The 20933-nt window shown below is 44.9% G+C and overlaps 1 protein-coding gene across 1 annotated transcript in view; it reads right to left on the minus strand.

Moving 5' to 3' along the window:
- LOC119287372 overlaps positions 1-3313 on the minus strand; it is a 16942-nt gene extending 13629 nt beyond the window's left edge. The window contains exon 1 of the mRNA XM_037566911.1: positions 3132-3313. The gene's annotated coding sequence lies outside the window, so the exon portion shown is untranslated. The remainder of the gene's footprint in view (positions 1-3131) is intronic.
- Positions 3314-20933: the final 17620 nt, after the last annotated feature.

Consider the following 20933-nt stretch of genomic DNA (forward strand, 5'->3'; position numbering starts at 1 on the left):
AAAATGATAAAAACTTCAAAAAATAAAATCCTTTGAGAGGCAGTTCTATTACTACATCTACTAGTTAGGAAAATTTTAAAACTTAAATTTGGACATGTTTTGCAAAAAGTGTAGGGAAAATGTAAAACGGCTATAACTTTTGCATACGATGTCGGAAAAAAACGTATATATATCAAAAATTCAGCACGAAAATCCGCATCCGATGGAGACCGCCTATGGCCTGTTTGCAATTTTTTAGAATCCTCAAATTCTAAAAGGAAAAAAGTTATGCTCAAATTGAAGTTTTTTTGAATTTTTGTTAAATCTGGTCAAACTACTTATTCAAGAAGTATTAATGTTACTAAATAATGATTCAAGAATATTAGTGTTGCTAAATAATTATTTCATTTTTTTTGAATTTTGGTCAACTATGGTCAAACTGTGGTCAAATAATTATTGATTTTTAGAACAATAGTTTCAAACTCAAACAGTGAAATGTGTGACTTCATGCTCAAGCTAAATTCCTGAGGGTTAATAGGATTGACATCTTACTATTGTCAGGAAAACAACAAGTGTAGACTTGGAAACGAGGGAGAATAGAACCCGGAAGTTAAGCGTGCTCAGGCTGGAGTAGTGAGAGGATGGGTGACCGTTTGGGAAGTTAGATGATTTGGAATGATGAGTGGTGATTAGAGATTAAAGGTTAAATTGAGCAGTGATGAGGGGTGATTAGAGATTAGAGATTAAAATAATTCAGAAATTTGAAATTCTAAAAAGAATCTAAAAACAAAATTAAAAAAAATTCATAAAATTTCCTTTAGTACCAGTTGGTGTTACCAACCGGGACTAAAGGTGGACCTTCAGGCAGCGGCCACGTGGAGGGCCTTTAGTCCCGGTTCCAGTAAGAACCGGGATTAAAGGGGGAGGCTTTAGTACCGACCCTTTAGTCCCGGTTCCAGAACCGGAACTAAAGGCCATTTTTCTACTAGTGGAGTAATATACTTGGCCATGTGGGCCACAGAAAAGTTTTAGAATTTTAGAATTTTCTTGCATCTAAAAAGAAATAAAATCAAATGGGTTGCTCCTAGACCCATGTTCATCTAGGTATTTTGAAAAGACTATGCATCTACGTTGTTCGCTATCCTATTGGGAAAGTTAATTTAGGAAGGAGAAATAAGTACATGAAGAAGCTAATATAAACTGAAGTTTTTAGTTTATAATAGAAGTTCTGACAAAAAAAAATAGTGTTTTTGTGTTCTAGAATATCTCTATACATTTCCGGCCTATTGCGTGTTTAGTATATAATGCTAGATAGATAGATTTTTAATGTTTTCACTTTGTGAAGAAGTCATTTATTTCCTAATACTTTGTATGAATGGCAAATAATTCTTTCCCAGTTAGACCCTGTGTAGGAAATTAGGGCACTCCTAATAATTGTTTCTTAGCACATTATCATAGGCAAAAGCTAGAGGTGCACTATATTTATAGAGGAGAGAGAGTGTGGAGCTGTTTGTTTAGGCTCTGCGTCCCCAAAATCCCTTTTGGAGGCCGGTTTTTGAAAAAAAAAATCAAAATTCATTAAAATTTTATTTTTTTACATTTCAAAAAATTCTGAAAAATATACATATACGTGAAGGCATAATCCACAAGTGTATAATTTTTAGGACGAAATACGTCGAAATGAGGGCTGTGCAAAAAATAAATCTGAGGCTTTTTAATACATGATACTATTCATCTTCCCAGGCCATGAATTTCTCTTTTTTGTACAGATCACATTTTAAAAGTATTTCATAATGAAATTTTACCCACATACACATAACATCCTTTTTTTAGTTGCACAATTTTTTCAGATTTTTTTGAAGCTGAAAAGTTCAAATCTTGAATTTTTCAAAAAAATTCAACTCTTTGTGCACATAGAGCTAAAATGCCTCACTCCTCTGCCTCCCCCTTCCTTTGTATACAACTCTTTGTTAGTTGGCGCTGAAAATATAATAAAAATGTTATGGCTGGTTTTGCGAGCCGTAACCCCTTAAAAGATGAATCTCTTGCTTGTTGAGACCCATCCTCATGGTTTGTAAATGGCCATCATCATTCAAGAGTTATCGAAGTCATCTGGCCAGGGAGTTCTAGCTCTACGTACACCACCAAAAAAACATTTGTGTAGATACCCAAATACATATATAGCACCTTTCAATGAAATTTTCATAACAATATACTTTCATTAGTGACATAGGCAAAAAAAAACAAATAAGTACATGAAAACAGGTCCTTTTTGTTGTTGGGCCGGGATTTGTTCTTTGTGCAGCATGCGGTCATAATATTTTTGAACAAAATTTTACAAATCTGCCACAAATATGTATAAGTTTTCACAAAAAAGTAGTTTTTTTTCTAACATGGAAATCTCATTTTTGAATGATTTGCAATAAAGTCCTCCAATGCACCCGTCCACCAAAACTGCGCAGCATTAGTCCGGAAAGCCAAAAGCCTGGCAAGTTCCTTCAGAGCGACGATGTGGGCACTACAGGAACAGAGCTCGCCGACGCCAAAAGTAGAAATGTAATCGCCCCATCCGAACAAACCATGAACGATCACCTCTTACACGGGGTTAAACTCGCCGATAGAGTTTGTACCCACAAGAGCAGGTTGAACGGGCCCACCACCCTTGCCGGCGAGATCCTGACTTCGCCAATTCGTCTTCTTCAATTATGAGTCGCCGCCTCCACGGGGAGCTAAGTCCCTCTCGCTGTCTTGCAATTCAGCTTCTCTTGGGCCAAGGAGCACATCAAGATTTGGAATGAGAGATACCGGCCATGGATGAGTATGGGTGTGGGGCTGGCAGAGCATGATGGTTTCTTAGATGGTGACGGTGAGTCACATGGAGTAGTGATGGAAGAGGTGCTCATGCCACGAGACGAGACATGCGTCGTTTCTTGTCACGGAAGAGATTGCAGGAGGTTCCTGCTTAGGAAGAAAGAGGTCGCTACTCGCGAGTGAGAAGCGGAAAGATTAGACGAGATATTCCCCTCCAACGTGCCACCAAATAAGGCGGCAAAAAAACCAGGCCAACAATTCCTGAACGAATGAAGGACTATGAACACACCCCTGCAGTGCAGGTAAAAGACAAGAGGGCTCACGAACGAAAAACATAGTACCTATATCAAATCGATGATGCAGAATCGTGGAGCCGCTTATATAGATGTGGTGGGTTGAGATACTCCGCTCTGAGACCATGTGTTGATCTCAGCTCCGACGATGGGCTCGCCGTGCTTGTGCAAACTCCTGCCTGTGTATAGATGTGGTGGGTGTTCTTTTGGAGGGGGCCGACCGGCAACGTCGAATGGGGAACGTTGAAAGAAGAAGCAAGTTTAGGTATCTAGGGGCCCATTATAACAAGAGCAGAGCGGCCGGCCGGGCCCCATGCTTCGTCGTCCTCGACGACTTGGCGGACCTCGAGCTCACCAGCAGTCCTTATTTTTTCCCTAAAGGTAACGCGCAAAGTTGCTTTAGCCAGCCGTCGTTATCTTATGAGTATTTTACTAATTAAGATGACTGTACCTTTTTAATAGGTTATCATGCACTTATTGATGGGCCTATATTCTCTAGGGCGTAATATTTTAACTAATATGACTGCAACGCATGCTTCCTTCGTCCGGTTTTTTCTAGTCTGCCTTTTGAGCCAAAATTTGCTCATATATTTACCTAATATAAAATATAAGTTGTGTGTAGTAAAAATTTGGTCGTACAAAATTTCTTATAATTACCAACAATATATGTTTTGTGGTATATCACTTATATTTTATACCTTAAGTTTATGATCAAAATTTGACCTGACCCGAAACCTGGACGAAGAGTCATACGGCAATTGTAAAAGAATGAACCTGTGTTCTCGCACGTCTTAGTGCGTGACCCGCCGCACGCCATCTAATTGGTCATGCAGCCCATAGGTAGCTATCGGCTTGATGATGTTTGCTGGATGACGCGTGCCACGGTGGGTGGGTCACGCGCTAATCGGTGAAAATTATATGAGACCAGGTCTCACGGTTAGCAGGTGAGACCCGTCCTAATGAATGACACGTGTCATTCACAAATCATAAAGTACCCTCCGCCCCTACTTAAAATCAGAGAGGGGGAGAGATTAGATGTTTTGTGATTTATGAATGACACGTGTCATCCATCAGGATGGGTCTCGCGTGAGACCTGGTCTTATAGAATTCTCCCCCCTCCTCTCCACCCGGATTTTCAGTGGTGGTGGGGCCTGCTTCTCTCCTAGTCTCCAATCGAAAAGCTCCATGTAAACACAGTCTGTTGAATGCTTCAGCCAGATCAACCGAAGGCAAACGGCGGAAACACTGTGTAGATTCCTTTGTTCGTGGAATGAGAGCAAAGGAATCTCTTTGTTATAAATTCCATTTCTGATAGCGAGTGCCATGGTCAAGCCGTCGAGGTAAAGTCCAGGGAGAGATTTTTTTTTGCTTTACACTCCATTTCCAATAAGGACAGCAACTTGCAACAAATAGCACTATCAGCTTTCTGGTTCATAATTTTTATAGTAGCTTTACTGATACGTTCATTTTGCATCATGCTTTTATATCGATATTTATTGCATTATGGGTTGTTATTACACATTATGTCACAATATTTATGTCTATTCTCTCTTATTTTATAAGTTTTACATGAAGAGGGGGAATGCCGGCAGCTGGAATTCTGGGCTGGAAAAGAAGCAAATATTAGAGACCCATTCTGCACAACTCCAAAAGTCCTGAAACTTCACGGGAGCACGTTTCAGAATATATAAAAAATATTGGGCGAAAGAAGTACCAGAGGGGGGCCACCCACCATCCACGAGGGTGGGGGCCGCGCCCTCCTGCCTCGTGGGCCCCCTGGCAGCTCTCTGATACCCATCTTTGGCTATATGGAGTCTTTCGTCCAGGAAAAAATCATAAGCTAGCTCACAGGACGAAACTCCGTCGTCACGAGGCGGAACCAATCCAGGGCTCCGACGGAGCTGTTCTGCTTGGGAAACTTCCCTTCGGGAGGGGGAAATCATCACCATCGTCATCACCATCAATCCTCGCATCGAGAGGGGGTCAATCTCCATCAACATCTTCACCAGCACCATCTCATCTCAAACCCTAGTTCATCTCTTGTATCCAATCTTTGTCTCAAAGTCTCAGATTGGTACCTGTGGGTTGCTAGTAGTGTTGATTACTCCTTTTAGTTGATGCTAGTTGGTTTATTCGGTGGAAGATCATATGTTCAGATCCTTTATGCATATAAATACCCCTCTGATTATGAACATGAATATGATTTGTGAGTAGTTACGTTTGTTCCTGAGGACATGGGAGAAGTCTTACTATAAGTAGTCATGTGAATTTGGTATTGGTTCGATATTTTGATGAGATGTATGTTGTCTTTCCTCTAGTGGTGTCAGGTGAACGTCTACTACATGACACTTCACCATTGTTAGGGCCTAGGGGAAGGCATTGGTAAGTAATAAGTAAATGATGGGTTGCTAGACTGACAGAAGCTTAAACCCTAGTTTATGAGTTGCTTCGTAAGGGGCTGATTTGGATCCATATGTTTCATGCTATGGTTAGGTTTACCTTAATACTTCTTTTATAGTTGCGGATGCTTGCAATAGGGGTTAATCATAAGTGGGATGCTTGTCCAAGGAAGGGCAGTACCCAAGCACCGGTCCACCCACATATCAAATTATCAAAGTACCGAACGTGAATCATATGAACATGATGAAAACTAGCTTGATGATAATTCCCATGTGTCCTCGGGAGCGTTTTCCTTTATATAAGAGTTTGTCCAGACTTGTCCTTTGATAGAAAAAGGATTGGGCCATCTTGCTGCACCTTATTTACTTTCATTATTTCTTACCCGTTACAAATTATCTTATCACAAAACTATCTGTTACCGATAATTTCAGTACTTGCAGAGAATACCTTACTGAAAACTGCTTATCATTTCCTTCTGCTCCTCGTTGGGTTCGACACTCTTACTTATCGAAAGGACTACGATAGATCCCATATACTTGCGGGTCATCAAGACTCTTTGCTGGCACCGTTGCTGGGGAGTGAAGCGCCTTTGGTAGGTGGAATTTGATAAGGAAAAATTTACATAGTGTCATGGAATTGTCATGGCAGATGTCCTAGAGCAAGGACTTAGTCGTAGGGCCATCGCACTAGGAAGCTTAAATGGGTTAATCGGGACAAAGGACACGAGAGGGTTTTATACTAGTTCGGCCCCTTACGATGAAGGTAAAAGCCTACGTCTAGTTGGGATTGGTATTGCTGGGTTTCAATCTCCAATGGGCTCAACTCGCCGGCTTGGTTATCGATCTGTTGTTTCTTGCCCTAAGTCGCCATCGGGTCGTCCCCTTATATACATGGGTTGACGCCTGGTGGCCTACAGAGTCCCAGCCGTCTTATAATCGTGTCCGGCTCGGTGACTTCCTTTACATGCCTTTCTTTATAAGTCTTTCCTTACATATGGCGGTTCATAATTTCAAGCCTTAAACCGCCTTCAGGCCTTTGGGCCTTCTATAAAACTTAATAAACTACAATTTTGAATGTTTACTGGGCTTCTTGCATAACCCGCCATTGGCACTACTAGGGAAAACCTTATACACAGAAATTTAGCAGTAGCGCGTGTCAAAAATGGGCGCTACTGCTAAATAGCAGTAGCGTGCGTGCGGAAACCGCGCTACAGATACAACAGTAGCAGTAGCGCGTGCACATGAAAAAACTCTAGAACTAATATTTCCATTGCTAAAACGGTAGGCTACGCATAGCAGTAGCGGTCTTGGGAGAAGCGCGCTACCGCTAGGACATAAGTAGCAGCGCGTTTCGCGAGGAGAGCGCAACTGCTAATGGAAATAAAATAAAATAAAAAACAAATGAAAAAGTAAATGAAAAAGAAAGAAATAGAAAAAGGAGAAAGGAAGAATAAAATGTAGAGGAAAATAAATGAAAAGGCGAAAAAAGGAGAAAGGTGTAGCAGTAGCGTCTGTTCGTAGGAATCGCTATAGCTAACGTAGTTGCAACGCGTTTCCTAGACCCCCGCTGTAGAAACAGAAAATGAAGTAAGAAATATGAAGGAAATTACATAGCTATAGCAGTAGTGCATTTCGTGAAAATCGCTATAGCTAACTTAGCTATAGCGCGTTTCGCGAAAAGCGCTACCGCTAAGTTTGACTTAACCAAAAAAACCGCCCCCGGCCACCACTTCTCCCCCAAATCCCTCGCCCCACCCCGCCGCCGTCTGCTAGATTCATCGTCGCCCCAATTCGCCGCCGTCTCCTGCCGACATCGACGCCCCCGGAGCCACCAGAATCGCGCGTCGTCGACGCCACCGGAGTCGCCCCAACGCCACCGGAGCCGCGCGGCCTCATCAACGCCACCGGAGCCGCAGTCGACGCCACCGGATCCTCCCTCGCCACAACCGCCTCCCTCGCCATCACCAGAGACGCCCCTGCCTCCCTCGCCACCACTGCCTCCCGCGCCACCACCGAAGCCATCCTCTGTAAGCCCCCACCCCTCCTCTCTCTCTCTCTCTAAATTAGTGTGGTTAATTTAGTTAGGAAAATAATTTAGTTAGGTTAATTTAGTTAGGAAAAGAATTTAGATAGGGCTTTGACAGAGACGCCCCTGCCTCCCTCGCCACATCTGCCTCCCTCGCCGTAGGAAAAAATTGTATATGCTTAACTAGGGCTTTGACAGAGACGCCCCTGCCTTCCTCGCCACATCTGCCTCCATCTATATTTGGTTTTTGAATTGAGTTTCAGAGAGCATGAGATTTGTGTAGATTTTCTTGAAGTGTCAAACACTAGGAGATACAAATTTGAAGTGGTCATGATATATGAAAAATCCTCAATGTGTTTGCTCATTGATCATAATCGACATTGAAGTGGTTCGATTGTGCCCAAGTGGCCTTTTGTTGTTTCCAGGGAATGAAACCGAGTGGCCTATGTTTTGCCGGAATGTTGATTCATTTCCGTTCCGGCAAAATTCAGGTTCTCGATTTGTCCACTTTTTAGCAAAGGTCATGCCAAAATTTTCCGTGAATTTTGGCATGACTTGTGCTACAAACTAGGACATATCGAGTGCCCGGGATTTGCCGCACCTGGAAGGAGTCAACGTTCCTACAAAACAATATGCCTTTTTTATGTCATTATTCATTTTATTAGGTCTAGAATTAATTGACTAGATTTAATCGTAGGAAACATGGCTAGCAACGATGAAGGACAGAGTTCTGGTGATTGCGACGATGTTTACTGGGCGGCAGACAAATTTTTGAGCTTTGCCGATGAGACTGAGACCGGCGCTGAGACTGAGACCGGTGCTGAGACTGAGAAAGGCACTGAGACTCAGACCGGCATCGAGACCGGCGCTGCCTCGGGGAGCGGAGCCGGTGTAGAACCAAAAGCAAAGAGGCAACGACCTCCTAACAAACTCAGGACTACTAGACTGGTGGTCACGGAGGTGGACGACGGCAATTTTGAGCCAAAGGCGCCCGAGGAAGCGCGTTGATGCTACGGCAATCAAATAGGCTGCATCGTACGGACAACCGCAACCATCAATGATGAGAAACTACAGAAGATAGAAAATATAAGGAGCTCCCTCCTAAAGAAGTTTCACCAGATATTCTTGTTCCCGGGCCGGAATGAGAAGGATTATGAAGATCCAGATGAGGACCCGGCAATGAAGGAGATAAACAAACACGCCATGACCAAGTATAGCGACGCGTTGGCCGCCTGGAAAAATCGAGTGAAAGCAAAGATCATCGACAAGAAGGAACCCTACTCCGAGATTGTAAAGAATAATCCGACAATCACGGAAGAGCAGTTTCAAATATTCAAGGAGGCTTGCGAGGCCGAAGCTGCCAAAAAAAAGTCTAAGTACATGAAGGGGCTTCAAGAGAGGAACATTGGGAGACACCACCTCGGAAGCCATGGTTACGACGGAAAGAGGTCTAAATGGGCCAAGGAGGACGCGGAAGCCGCGAGTCTAGGCATCCCGGACCCCTTGGCGGATTTCACTGTCCCGCGGGAGCGTGACGTCCTCAAGGCCCAGCACCGTTGGGACCCATTGAAAAAGGTTTACGAGACAAAACCGGTCATTACGGAGTTCATGAGACTGCTGGTAATTTTAGTTTCTGATCAATCCGACTGCACATGTTAGTCATATTCGTAAACGATCCTTATGCCTTTTGGAGAGAGAGCAACACCGGATTGCGGCCGAAAGCGACTCGCCGTCTGAGGTATTGGCGAGACCCAAGTGGGACACTCCATTCAACCGGGTGTTGAACATATTGAAACGACAACTGATGGATACTCGACCGTCGTATGGACGCGTGCACGGTGTCGGAGACGGCGCCACGTGGAAGAAGTACTACCGTGAGACCATGGAGGAGAGAAAGGAAAGACGGAGATTAACTGAAGAAAACATCGACAAGAAGGTTGAGATTGCGGTTGAGAAGAAATCATCTCAAACAGTCGCAAAACAGGTGGTTGCAGATTTGTCTACTTCCTTGGTGATGGCCATTTTCACTTGGACAAGGCAAAATCCAGAAAAAAATGAGAGGACTTTCCCCTTGCTGACTTCTTGGGGAGCAGCTCGACTAGCGTTGCACCAGCACCTGCTCCCGCACCGGCTCCCGCACTGGACGTGCTCGGTGGTGGTTCATCTTTGGCTGAGCTCGACGCCCTCACGGTATCTGTCACACCGGCCCCCTTCAATATAAATGTATAATCTCCCGTTTTCGTTGCCTTTCAGATGTCTCACGTCACAGACTTTTCTTTGCAGGCCGACGAAACCCCGTGCACCATATTGTACACCATCGGCGACCAGAAGGTGGACGTGGGGAAGGCGACGATAATTGAACCGAAGGAACCATTGTTCCATAGTCGGTCGATCCCCCCGAATGTCTTCAAGGTTTCTGTGGCCAGTGTCAAACCGGGCCACGAGAATTTGCCTCCTCCAATACTAGTGGGGGATGACGATGAGACACCGCGGCGGCTTGGTGATTGTTGCAATGGGTGGGTCCTGTTGTGGCCAAAGAGTCTGCTTCGTCTGGAGGCGGCCGGGAGCACACCCACGAGCACGCAGCCTCAGCAAGGTATGAAAATCAACACCCCACCTACCCAATTAGCGTCGGGTGTCGGGTTGGCTGATAGCGGACGGGGTAAGGAGGAGGCTCCATTAGTCGCTGATGACGTCTCCATGGATGAGGATGAGGACGATGATGGCGCTGAACAGTATTTCTATACTGGCGCCTCCTCTGGGTTTGAGCATCATGAGTCCGTGCCTGAATTGCCGTCTCAACGTATTATGGACGACCTTCCGGTAGTAAAGAAGTCTAGGAAGAGAGCGAGGAAAGGAAAAAAAGTTGATTCTATGATCCAGCCGCCTCAGTAGCCTCAGCTTCAGGAACGTATAGATATCCCGATGCGGATAAATGGCATATCCCCGGTCAACCAATCCTACCTGCAACAGCGCTACGGGTCAGATTCGGCGATCTAAGGAGACTTCATGACAATGTGCTGCGGGTAGAGAAAGGCCTCATCGCCTCGAAAGATCCAGGATACCCACTCTACGTGGTTAACGTTCCGCGGCAAATGTCGTACATCGACAGCTTCCCTGCGGATAAGTTCTTCCTCCGATTCGATTACATATTCGACATGTTTCACGTGAAGAAGTTGGATTTTACGTTTGTCCGCCTTTATGCCTTGCACATGAACTACATCATCGGGGTTGAGCAGATATCTCATATCTATGTCGCTGACCCGTACTACATGCACGAGGGCTTCTTGGGAGTCTGCGCAAAGCACCGTGAATACGCGAGGGGTTACATCGTCAGTTTCATGCTCGCCAATAAGGACAAGGAGGCGATTCTCGTGCCTTGTCATCCCGTGTAAGTCATCCGCGCTGCTATCCTTCCTTCGATTTCAATCATTCATTTGCACGGTGGAGGCTAATTAATTTGGGGTGTACTTATTTTGCGCAGCGGCTGGCGCGCCGTCCTCATCATCCTCTACCCCCGATTCTCCCACGCTCTTTACTTGGACTCGTCGAAGAACATTCACAAAAATTATTACACCCACATCAAGGATGTTCTCGTCAGTGCTATGTTTTACTACCAAGCAAGGGGTGGAGAGGTCAGGGACAAGAAGAGAAGGGGCGGAAGGGTCGCCTTCGGCCATAAGACCGACTTCTGCTACATCCAGCAACCGAACGATTCTCTTAATGATGGATTCTATGTCCTACACCACATGCTGGAGTACAGACGGGATCACCAGAACCTTCACATGTCACCTAGATCCGGCGATGCCCATATTCTGCAATGGGAAAGGACATAGGAGATATCGAGGATCATCGACTTTGAGCTAAGTTCTATAACATCCAGCGCGAACTTGCCCAAATCATCATGAAGGAGGTCGTCGGAAAAACAGGGATGTTCTACAGAGAAGGACAAATGTCACGGGAAGACGTCCGAACATGGATAGCCTCTCAGTGTCTCGACATGAAGCCTTTCACTAAGCTCGAGGACTATCTCCCTGACTTGGATAGATGGAACGACATGGTGGAGTGATTGTCGATATATGACAATGTGTCCATTTAGTCCATACTTTCTATATGACAAAACTTTGAGTTATGCACGGTGAAACTTTATTTGTGATGTAATTAAACCTTCCTCCTCCTTGACTAGCGAAAATCACTCTAGTTAGGGCATTTTGGGGTACGATGAACTTTGTTATTTATGCTTATGATATGTTGTTTCTATTTTTGCTAAGTCTATCTCTTTCTGTTGCTCAACTATATATGTTGCATATCATCGACTCATGTGACGATGCAGGTGCATAGATCATAGATGGCGAAGAAGTGCTACGCCAGGAGTATATATACGACAAGTGGCCGGATGTCAGGCCCAGGTGTACCGGTTTCCGGTTTCCGAGCGACAGTCAGTAGTTAGTTTAGGTTCACGCTAATGCGAGAGAGGGATACGAACTCATGTACTCAAAGTGATAGCTCTTCTCGCGTATATCATTGTTTAGATGGATGACGATGTATTTGCAAGTAATTGAGACTTGTATCGCTATTTTCGAGATGATGACGAAAGACCACTTTGTGTTGGATGATGATTATGATGATGACATGATTTGATGAGACTAATTGTATGTATATGCTATGATTACATTTGTATGTGTATGATATGCTAAAGATTATTGTATAAAGCCTATTCAAATACAAAACAAATATGCAGGGAAAAAAACTAATAAAACTAGTAGTAGCGAGGGGGGGAAATTTAGCAATAGCGCCGCCTTACCAGTAGCGCTTCCCAGTAAACAGCGCTGCAGATAATATCAGCAGCGCCCTTTTCTAAAGAGTGCTACAACTATTCATGTATAGCAGTAGCGCGGGACAACAAGCGCTACTGCTATACATTAGCCGTAGCGCCTTATTAGTAGCGCCGGTCCCCGCGCTACTGCGAAGCCCAAAACCCGCGCTGCTGCTAGGCTTTTCCCTAGTAGTGTGGGGCTGTCCCGGCCCCTCCTGGGCGGGTCTCAACTAATAGTAATAACCCCAACATTAGGCCACAGGTTGACTTTGAACTTTGTTCTTTGTCAATCTTCTATACTTACCAAAAATCCATCTTATCTTTACTGAAATTTCCTTGTAACCCGGCGTGACGTCATCTCTTGAAAACACAAAAAACTTTCATGTCGTCATCTTCCAACGGATCTTTTATCTTTAATGTTTCCCGAGAATCGAGGTGCCTATATAGCTGGATAACCATGATTCGGTTCTCCCTTGATTTTCGCGCCCGTCTGTTCGCATCTTTCCTTATAAATAGGCTCGCCCCGGCCTTCCTCATTCTTCTCTCTCTATGCCTTCTTCCTCTCGCGTCCCTGCCGCTGCTCGAGCTTCGCCGCCGCCGCGCCTCACCTCAGTCGTCGACTCTGGCCGTTGCATCGACCTGAACCGATCCAGAGAACCCGTGGCGACCTCCGTAGTGGACCTGCAACCGTAAGTTTCCTTTCCTTTATGTCTCAGATCTTCATTAGGGTTTCCAAGCTCCTGCTTGTTCTTCGTAGTTCATCATAGCTTCTTCATAGTTCTTCCACTTCCTCCTCCTTTTGATCCAAAAGAGATGTATGTTTATCCAGTAGTTTTTTGTGCCTCCTTTTGATACTAGCAGACTCCTTTTTCTGGTACAAGAGCCATATTTAGATCTAATGAACTCATCTGGGCTGTATTTTTAGGTCTAGAAATTTGTTCATTTTGAACATCCATTTGATCTGAAATAATATCAAGCATTTTGGGAAACTTGTTTGTCCCAACACTTAGCTGAATCCGCTTTCTGAAAGAATCTATAGTCATGGCGGCTTACCGCCCCGACTTTCTTTTCCTTATATGTCATTAGCCCTTAGTTAAGCCGCCATTACTTGTTTTGCATCTTCATCCTTTAACTATTAACCTCACCGTAAAACTGAACTGGTATGTTGCTTTTCTTTTCAGTTCCTTGCACATCATGCCGTCAAAGACACCAACCATCTGTAACTGGGTCCCCTCAACCATAACTGAGGAACGTTTAAAAAAGTTCTTCATCATAGGATTTCTGCCATCAAAAGCCGTCATGTCTTATCGTGCCCCTGACCCGGAAGAAGAATGGCCCAATCCAAGAGATGGTGAGGTGATCGTTTTTACTGACCACATGAACCGTGGCTTCTCACTGCCCGGCTCAAAGTTCTTCAGAGAGGTCCTCCATTTTTTCAAACTCCACCCTCAAGATATCAGGCCCAACTCCATATCTAACATCTGTAACTTCCAAGTGCTCTGTGAGGTATATCTTCAACAAGAGCCGACCGTGGAGTTGTTCAGAGAATACTTTTATCTGAACCGGCAGAATGAGTGCACCAACGGCCTTAGTTTAGAACTTGGAGGTATATCAATCCAGCGCCGGCAGGGTGCCGTCTTTACCCTTATTTTCTTACCAAGCCATCCAAAGGACTGAACCAGACTTGGTTTTACTGTCAGGACAGTTCACCAGCAAACGAGAAGCCCCTGCCGGGTTATCGCCCCGATTGCCTTGACTCCAAGTTCACGCTTCCTGATAAGCTGACTGTTGCTGAACACAAGAGGCTGCTTCCATCCATCAAAAGGATCAACGCTCTATTGGGGAACGGGTTAACTGGAGTTGATCTGACCCGTTGCTGGATCTCATGGCGGGTCATCCCTTTGAGCCGCCGGTCAAAGCTGATGTATGAATATGGTGGAGGCCCGGAAGACTCCCTTCGTCATAGCCCCATTCAATTGACAGAGGAAGATATTGTCTCAATGTCAGCTCTTCTGGTGAACGGGAAATATGAAGATTGTGGTATCGTCAGGTTAAACCCCTTCTGTCAGCTTAACCCGGTTCCAGAAGTAAGGATGTCATTTTTTATCTCTTTTGTATTTCTTCAGCCGTATTGTTTTAATACTTGCCTGACTCTTTACCTTGTTTTTACCTGTCTGCAGGCCAATTCTGACTTCTAGAAAGTTAAGTATGACCACGAGGCAGTGAAGAAAGCGAAAGCCGCTGCCATAAATGCCAAGAAAACGACCCGGAGGTCAAAAAAGAAGAAAAATAGTACTACTGAAGACCTGATGAAGCTTGATGATACATCTGACTCGGAGGTAGCCCTTGATTCCCTTGGCCAATTTTTTAACAATCTTATTGACACTAATCATTACCAGGATGATACTGGGGCCAGTCAGGCTGGGGAAGCAGAGGTAACTATCATTTCCTCCGACTCAGAGCCCTTACCAAGACACAAAGTTTGACGAGTGACTCGTAAAGTAAGGTTTTCTAACCCTTTAGCTCACTTGGATCCCAACTTTCGTTTGAAAAAGCAGCAACATGAAAGCCTCCATCAAGCTGGGATTGAAGATGAACCGGATGTCGTTCTTCAACAAACTCCTCGCAAACGTCCAAATGAGGTTTACTTATTTCTGTCTTTAACTCTGTTTAATGGATCTTTCTCCTTGAATTTCTTTTAACTCTATTTTATCCTTTCAGGAGGTGTCTCGCTCTTCTGGCGACTCATCATAGACGCAATTCCCGGCTTTCAAGACTGCTCCCGGGTAATCAGAAATCCTCCTTTCTTTCGGGTTTGTTCAATTGTATCTTTATGCTGACAACCCTGCAACATTTTTTTCTTAGTGGCCAAGCCAAATCCAAGAAAATGAAGGCAGCTAAACTGGCGAAAGACCCGCCGGTGCCGGCATCTGACCCAGCTAGGCCTTCTTATCCATTAACTGACGCTCCAGAATACCCGCCTGTTGACACCGAAGCAAATCCTCCCGAGCCGTCATTTGACGAAACCACTGTGAACCCTTCCACAACCGGACCATCAAGCTCAGCCAACCTGCCGTCTCCGTCTGCACAAGATGTTCAGATTACCGGGAGCCGCTTTATTGAACCGGGGAACCCAACCGTGCTGGCTCGGTGTACAACAAAACAAGAGGCATTGGAGAGGCAGAAAGTTCGCTTTCACGTTGCCAACTATGACCGACTCAATGCCAATGATATTCTATCCGGCTATCTTAACCATGTACACTCCAGCCGCGACTCTGAGATTGAAATGGTCAAACAACTGCAGTTGAAATACGAGGTATGTTTTTCCGGCTTATCTGTATTCCTTCAGCCCCCAAGTCTTTAGATTATGAGAGAACCGGAATGACCTGTAGACTTTAAAAGATAGGCCGAGACCTTTACCTTTGAAAATTTTCTTGACATCAATAGATCAAAGCTTCACATGTAGTCCCCAAGGGCCGGTTCATTTTGATAATAAATGAACCAGTACTTTAAATTGTTTGGTTATGTATTCAAAAGACTTCATATTCCGGCTTAACCTTTGAGAAACTTGCTGAACTGCATACATTAGCCCCCAAGTGCCAAGTGTTGTTACTTTGTAAGGTACTTGGGACTTAAACACGTCTACAGAGTCGTAGAAATTTGATTTGACATACATTAGCCTCCAAGTGTCAAGTGGCTTTTGTAAAGTACTTGAGACTTGAATGTTGATTTTTGAATTTGAAACTAAATCTTGACTCATCTGAATGTTTTTGCAGAATGCCTTATCTGAATTGAACTCTCAATTGAGTGACGCGAAGACCCGGCTAGCGAGTCAGGAAACAGAAATCAAAACCGTTAACTCCAAAGTGCAAATAAGTCTCTCTGCAATGGAAAATTTAAAGACTAGCTTTGCTGCCAAGGAGAAAACTTGGGAAGAGGAAAAAACGCTTCTGACCCAACGTGCTGAGATGGCCGAAGCAGCTCTGAAAGAGATTTCAACAGAGTTGAACGGGTTAAAGGGTCGGGTGTCTCAAATGGTAGTTGCTATCTTTGGTAAGGTGTCTGACTAACTTTTGTGTGCTATTTCCCGATCCGGAGTCTAATCCGCCGACTAACTTTGCATGTAAAATTTATGTAGGTCCTCGAAGCAAAAATCTGAGCCAAGACCCGTTGATTAAACTGAAGCAGTATATGCTTTGGTTGAACAACTCTATATTGGCGCATAGCGGGCTCTAGCCTCCATCTCTCCTACTAATCAAGGACCCAACCGACTCAGCGACGTCCTGAAGAAACTGTCCATCCTTCCTGCCAGGTTTCAAGAAGTAAAACGCTCCTGTGCGCGAGCCGGAGCTTTGACTGCCCTGAGTCGCTCCAAGGCATGGGTGCCAGACCTAGACCCGGCGGACGTGGCCAGAGGCTATCCCACCGTGAAGGAAGACGGGTCTCCTTTTGATCAGGATGACTTCATGGCTTGCGTGTGCGGAGTCCGGCATCAGGCAACTACCCTTGGAGATGATACCAATGTTGATAAATACCAGCCGAGTTTTGATTGTGAGAATAAGAAGATGGCCACTCCCTCCTACAAGGTAAAAGATTTGATCCCACCAGTGAGAGAAGGCACATTTTCCCCGGAAGTTGACCCGGTCGGCCTGATCGACGATGAAGCTGAATTTGTCGCTGTGAACTGTTTTGATTGGTCAAAACCAAACTTCCAGCCAACAGAATGTGGTGAACCGGCGAGGGAGGAATAATGATCATCTTCATGGGCTTATAAAGCCTTGTAATAACTTAGTTGTGAAAATACTGTATGCTTTGCTTATGCCATCGCGCATAAAACACCTTTTATGTGAGTTTGTTTCCTGATGCCAATGTATGCATCGTATTTAATGTTTGTTTCTGCAATGTTTGAACTCTGTTCCTGTACATACAAAGAAAAGACTGGCATGGCGGCTTAGAACCAAACGGGTTAAAACACCCAATTTATAGCCAATATGTTTACCATATTAAGAACCAGAGACAGATATAAATAAAGGACAAGGACTAACTCTTTAGTTAATGTAGTAGGTAAGTGCGTATAACCATACCTTGTCCCTTTTGATCCTTAGACCGCCGGTTTAAATAACCCGGGTGATGAATTCGATAATTCAATATTTATGAGAAGTCGATGCTTTTTCGAATACTCAATGATTACTATACCTTGGTAGGTTGCACCTTTTGATCCGTAAGCCGCTGGTGTGAATGACCCGGGCAGCCATGTTGTCAAATAGTCGAGCCAGTGAAAAAGACCAGGCTAATTGTTTGTAATATTCAAAAAACAAAAAACTAAAAGGCAAGCAACAGATAATAAGCATAATTTAACCCCACATTCAAAAGGTTGGGGGTTTCTGATTCGAATACGATTAGTAAACCGGAACAAAGGGGTTAAGCTAAGGTTCGAATACGACCATATAGGCCCCAGTGTCTTTGGCGTTGCGCTGATCAAGAGGGTACTGCCAGCTATGTTCTCTTTGGTTTGAATACGACCTATGTTTGAACAGGAAGCCCCCAAATGACCTTGAGAGGTTTTTAACGACCCTGATTCAAATACGATCCAAGTCGGACCCAAAAGGGGTTAAGCAATGATTCGGATATGATCAAGAAGCCCCCAAGTGAGTTTGGCCTTGAGCCGATCAAGAGGGTTATGACAACTATGTTCTCTTTGGTTCGAATACGACCTATGTTTGAACAGGAAGCCCCCAAGTGACCATGAGAGGTTTTTAACGACCCTGTTTCGAATACGATCCAAGTCGCACCCAAAAGGAGTTAAGCTATGATTCGGATATGATCATAAGCTGGACCAAAAAGGTTAAACTTGATTCAAACATGATCAGCTCCTTAATAGTCATTTGAAAAATAAGAAATAACAAAGATGCATAATCTCTGAAAAGAAAAGAGACTGATGGTCTTACTTTATTGCTTAACATGGTATATACAATGTTAAAGTATGTACATGATGAGAGCCGGTGGCTCAGGTGTAGTATGGCCGAAGTTGAGCAATATTCCACGGCCGAGGGGTCTCTTCCTCCGACTTACGTGAGTCTTGGTGCTCTCGAACATCAATGAGGTAATATGACCCATTGTTTAAGTTCTTACTGACCACAAAGGGTCCTTCGCAAGGTGGGGATAACTTGTGTGCATCTGATAGATCCTGGATGACCCGGAGCACCAAGTCGCCTTCCTGAAAAGTCCTGGACTAAACCCGGCGGCTGTGATAACGGCGCAGGTCATGTTGATAAATTGCTGACCGGGCTGCTGCTAAGTCTCTTTCTTCATCCAACAAGTCAAGTGCATCTTGTCTGGCTTGTTCATTATTGGCTTCAACATACGCCGCCACACGGGGCAAGTCATGACGGATGTCACTAGGCAACACTACTTCTGCTTCATAAACCATGAAGAAAGGTGTATAGCATGTAGACCTGTTGGGTGTGGTGTTGATACTCCACAACACCGAGGGTAATTCCCCTACCCAACAACCCGGCGTTCGCTGTAAAGGAACCATAAGCCGGGGTTTGAGCCCTTTCAAAATTTCCTGATTGGCTCTCTCAGCTTGACAATTGGATTGAGGATGAGCTACAGAAGAAACATCAAGCCGGATGTGCTCTCGTTGACAAAACTCCTCCATAGCCCCTTGGGACAGATTAGTGCCATTGTCAGTGATGATACTGTGTGGAAAACCAAAACAGAAGATCACCTTTTTCATGAACTGAACCGCCGTGGCCGGGTCACACTCACTCACAGGCTCCGCCACAACCCACTTGGTGAATTTATCAACTACCACCAAGAGATGTGTCTTTTTATCCTTAGAGCTTTTGAAAGGTCCCACCATGTCAAGCCCCCAGACCGAAAACGGCCAAGTGATTGGAATCATTCGGAGCTCTTGAGCCGGCACATGCGCTCGTCGTGCAAACTTTTGACATCCATCACATCTACTGACCAGATCTTCTGCATCGGTGTGAGCCGTCAACCAGTAAAAACCATGACGAAACGCCTTGGCCACCAAAGATTTTGACCCGGCGTAATGACCACAATCGCCTTCATGGATCTCGCGAAGGATTTCTTGACCTTCTTCGGGGAAAACACACCGCTGAAATGCTCCGGAAACACTACGATGATATAACTCTCCATCGAAATCGTCATTGACTTAGACCGCCGGTTTATCTGTCGAGCCAGGGTCTCATCCGCTGGCAACTCTCCCTGGGTCATGTAAGCCAAGAACGGTACTGTCCAATCTGGGGTGACATGAAGAGCCGCCACCAACTGCGCTTCCGGGTCAGGAACAGCTAAATCTTCTTCTGAGGGCAACTTGACAGAGGGGTTATGCAAAACATCCAAAAAGGTGTTAGGTGGCACCGGCTTATACTGAGACCCCAACCGGCTTAAGGCATCAGCCGCTTCGTTCTTTCGACGGTCAATGTGCTCCACCTGATAACCTTTAAAATGCCCTGCAACAGCATCAACCCCCCGGTGATAAGCCGCCATGAGATGGTCCTTGGAATCCCACTTGCTAGATACCTGTTGAGCCACTAGATTTGAATCGCCAAGACATCTGACCCGGCTCAAACTCATCTCTTTCGCCACTCTAAGGCCATGGAGCAAGGCTTCATACTCTGCTGCGTTGTTGGTGCAAGGAAACAACAACCGTAACACATAACAAAATTTGTCACCTCGTGGAGAAGTTAACACAACTCCAGCCCCCGAGCCTTCCAACTGTCTAGACCCATCAAAAAAAATAGTCCAATACGTGTTGTGTGGTTTCTCTTCTGGCATCTGCATCTCTGTCCAGTCATTGATGAAGTCAACCAGTGCTTGAGATTTGATCGCAGTACGCGGCACATACTTCAATCCATGAGACTCAAGCTCAATTGCCCACTTAGCGACTCGCCCAGTGGCTTCTCTGTTTTGAATGATGTCTCCCAAAGGAGCAGAGCTGACCATAGTGATTGGGTGACCCAGGAAATAATGTTTAAGCTTCCGGCTTGCCATGAATACCCCATATACGAGTTTCTGCCAATGCGGATATCGTTGCTTGGATTGAATCAATACCTCACTGACGTAGTAAACCGGCCATTGAACCGGATGTTCCTTGCCAGCCTCCTTGCGCTCTACCACAATAGCCACACTAACAGCCCGTGAGTTGGAGGCCACATATAATAACAACGGCTCTTTTTCAACTGGAGCAGCAAGAACCGGCGGCTCAGCAAGTTGTGTCTTCAGATCCTCAAAAGCAGTATTTGCAGCATCACTCCAAATAAAAGCATCTGTTTTCTTCATCATCTGATACAAAAGCATTGCCTTCTCCCCTAACCGGCTTATGAACCGGCTCAAGGCAGCAACACGACCCGCCAGCCGCTGAACGTCATTGATGCATGTTGGTTTGGCTAAAGACGTAATTGCTTTGATTTTCTCCGGGTTAGCTTCAATACCTCGGTTGGACACCAAAAAACCCAAGAGCTTGCTAGATGGGACTCCAAAAACACACTTGGCCGGGTTAAGCATCATTTTGTAGATCCGGAGATTATCGAAAGTCTCTTTCAGATCTGTGACCAAGGTTTCCTCCTTCCTGGATTCTA

This window comes from Triticum dicoccoides, chromosome 4A (assembly GCF_002162155.2).
Source record: "Triticum dicoccoides isolate Atlit2015 ecotype Zavitan chromosome 4A, WEW_v2.0, whole genome shotgun sequence".
In the NCBI taxonomy this organism is placed as follows: domain Eukaryota; kingdom Viridiplantae; phylum Streptophyta; class Magnoliopsida; order Poales; family Poaceae; genus Triticum; species Triticum dicoccoides.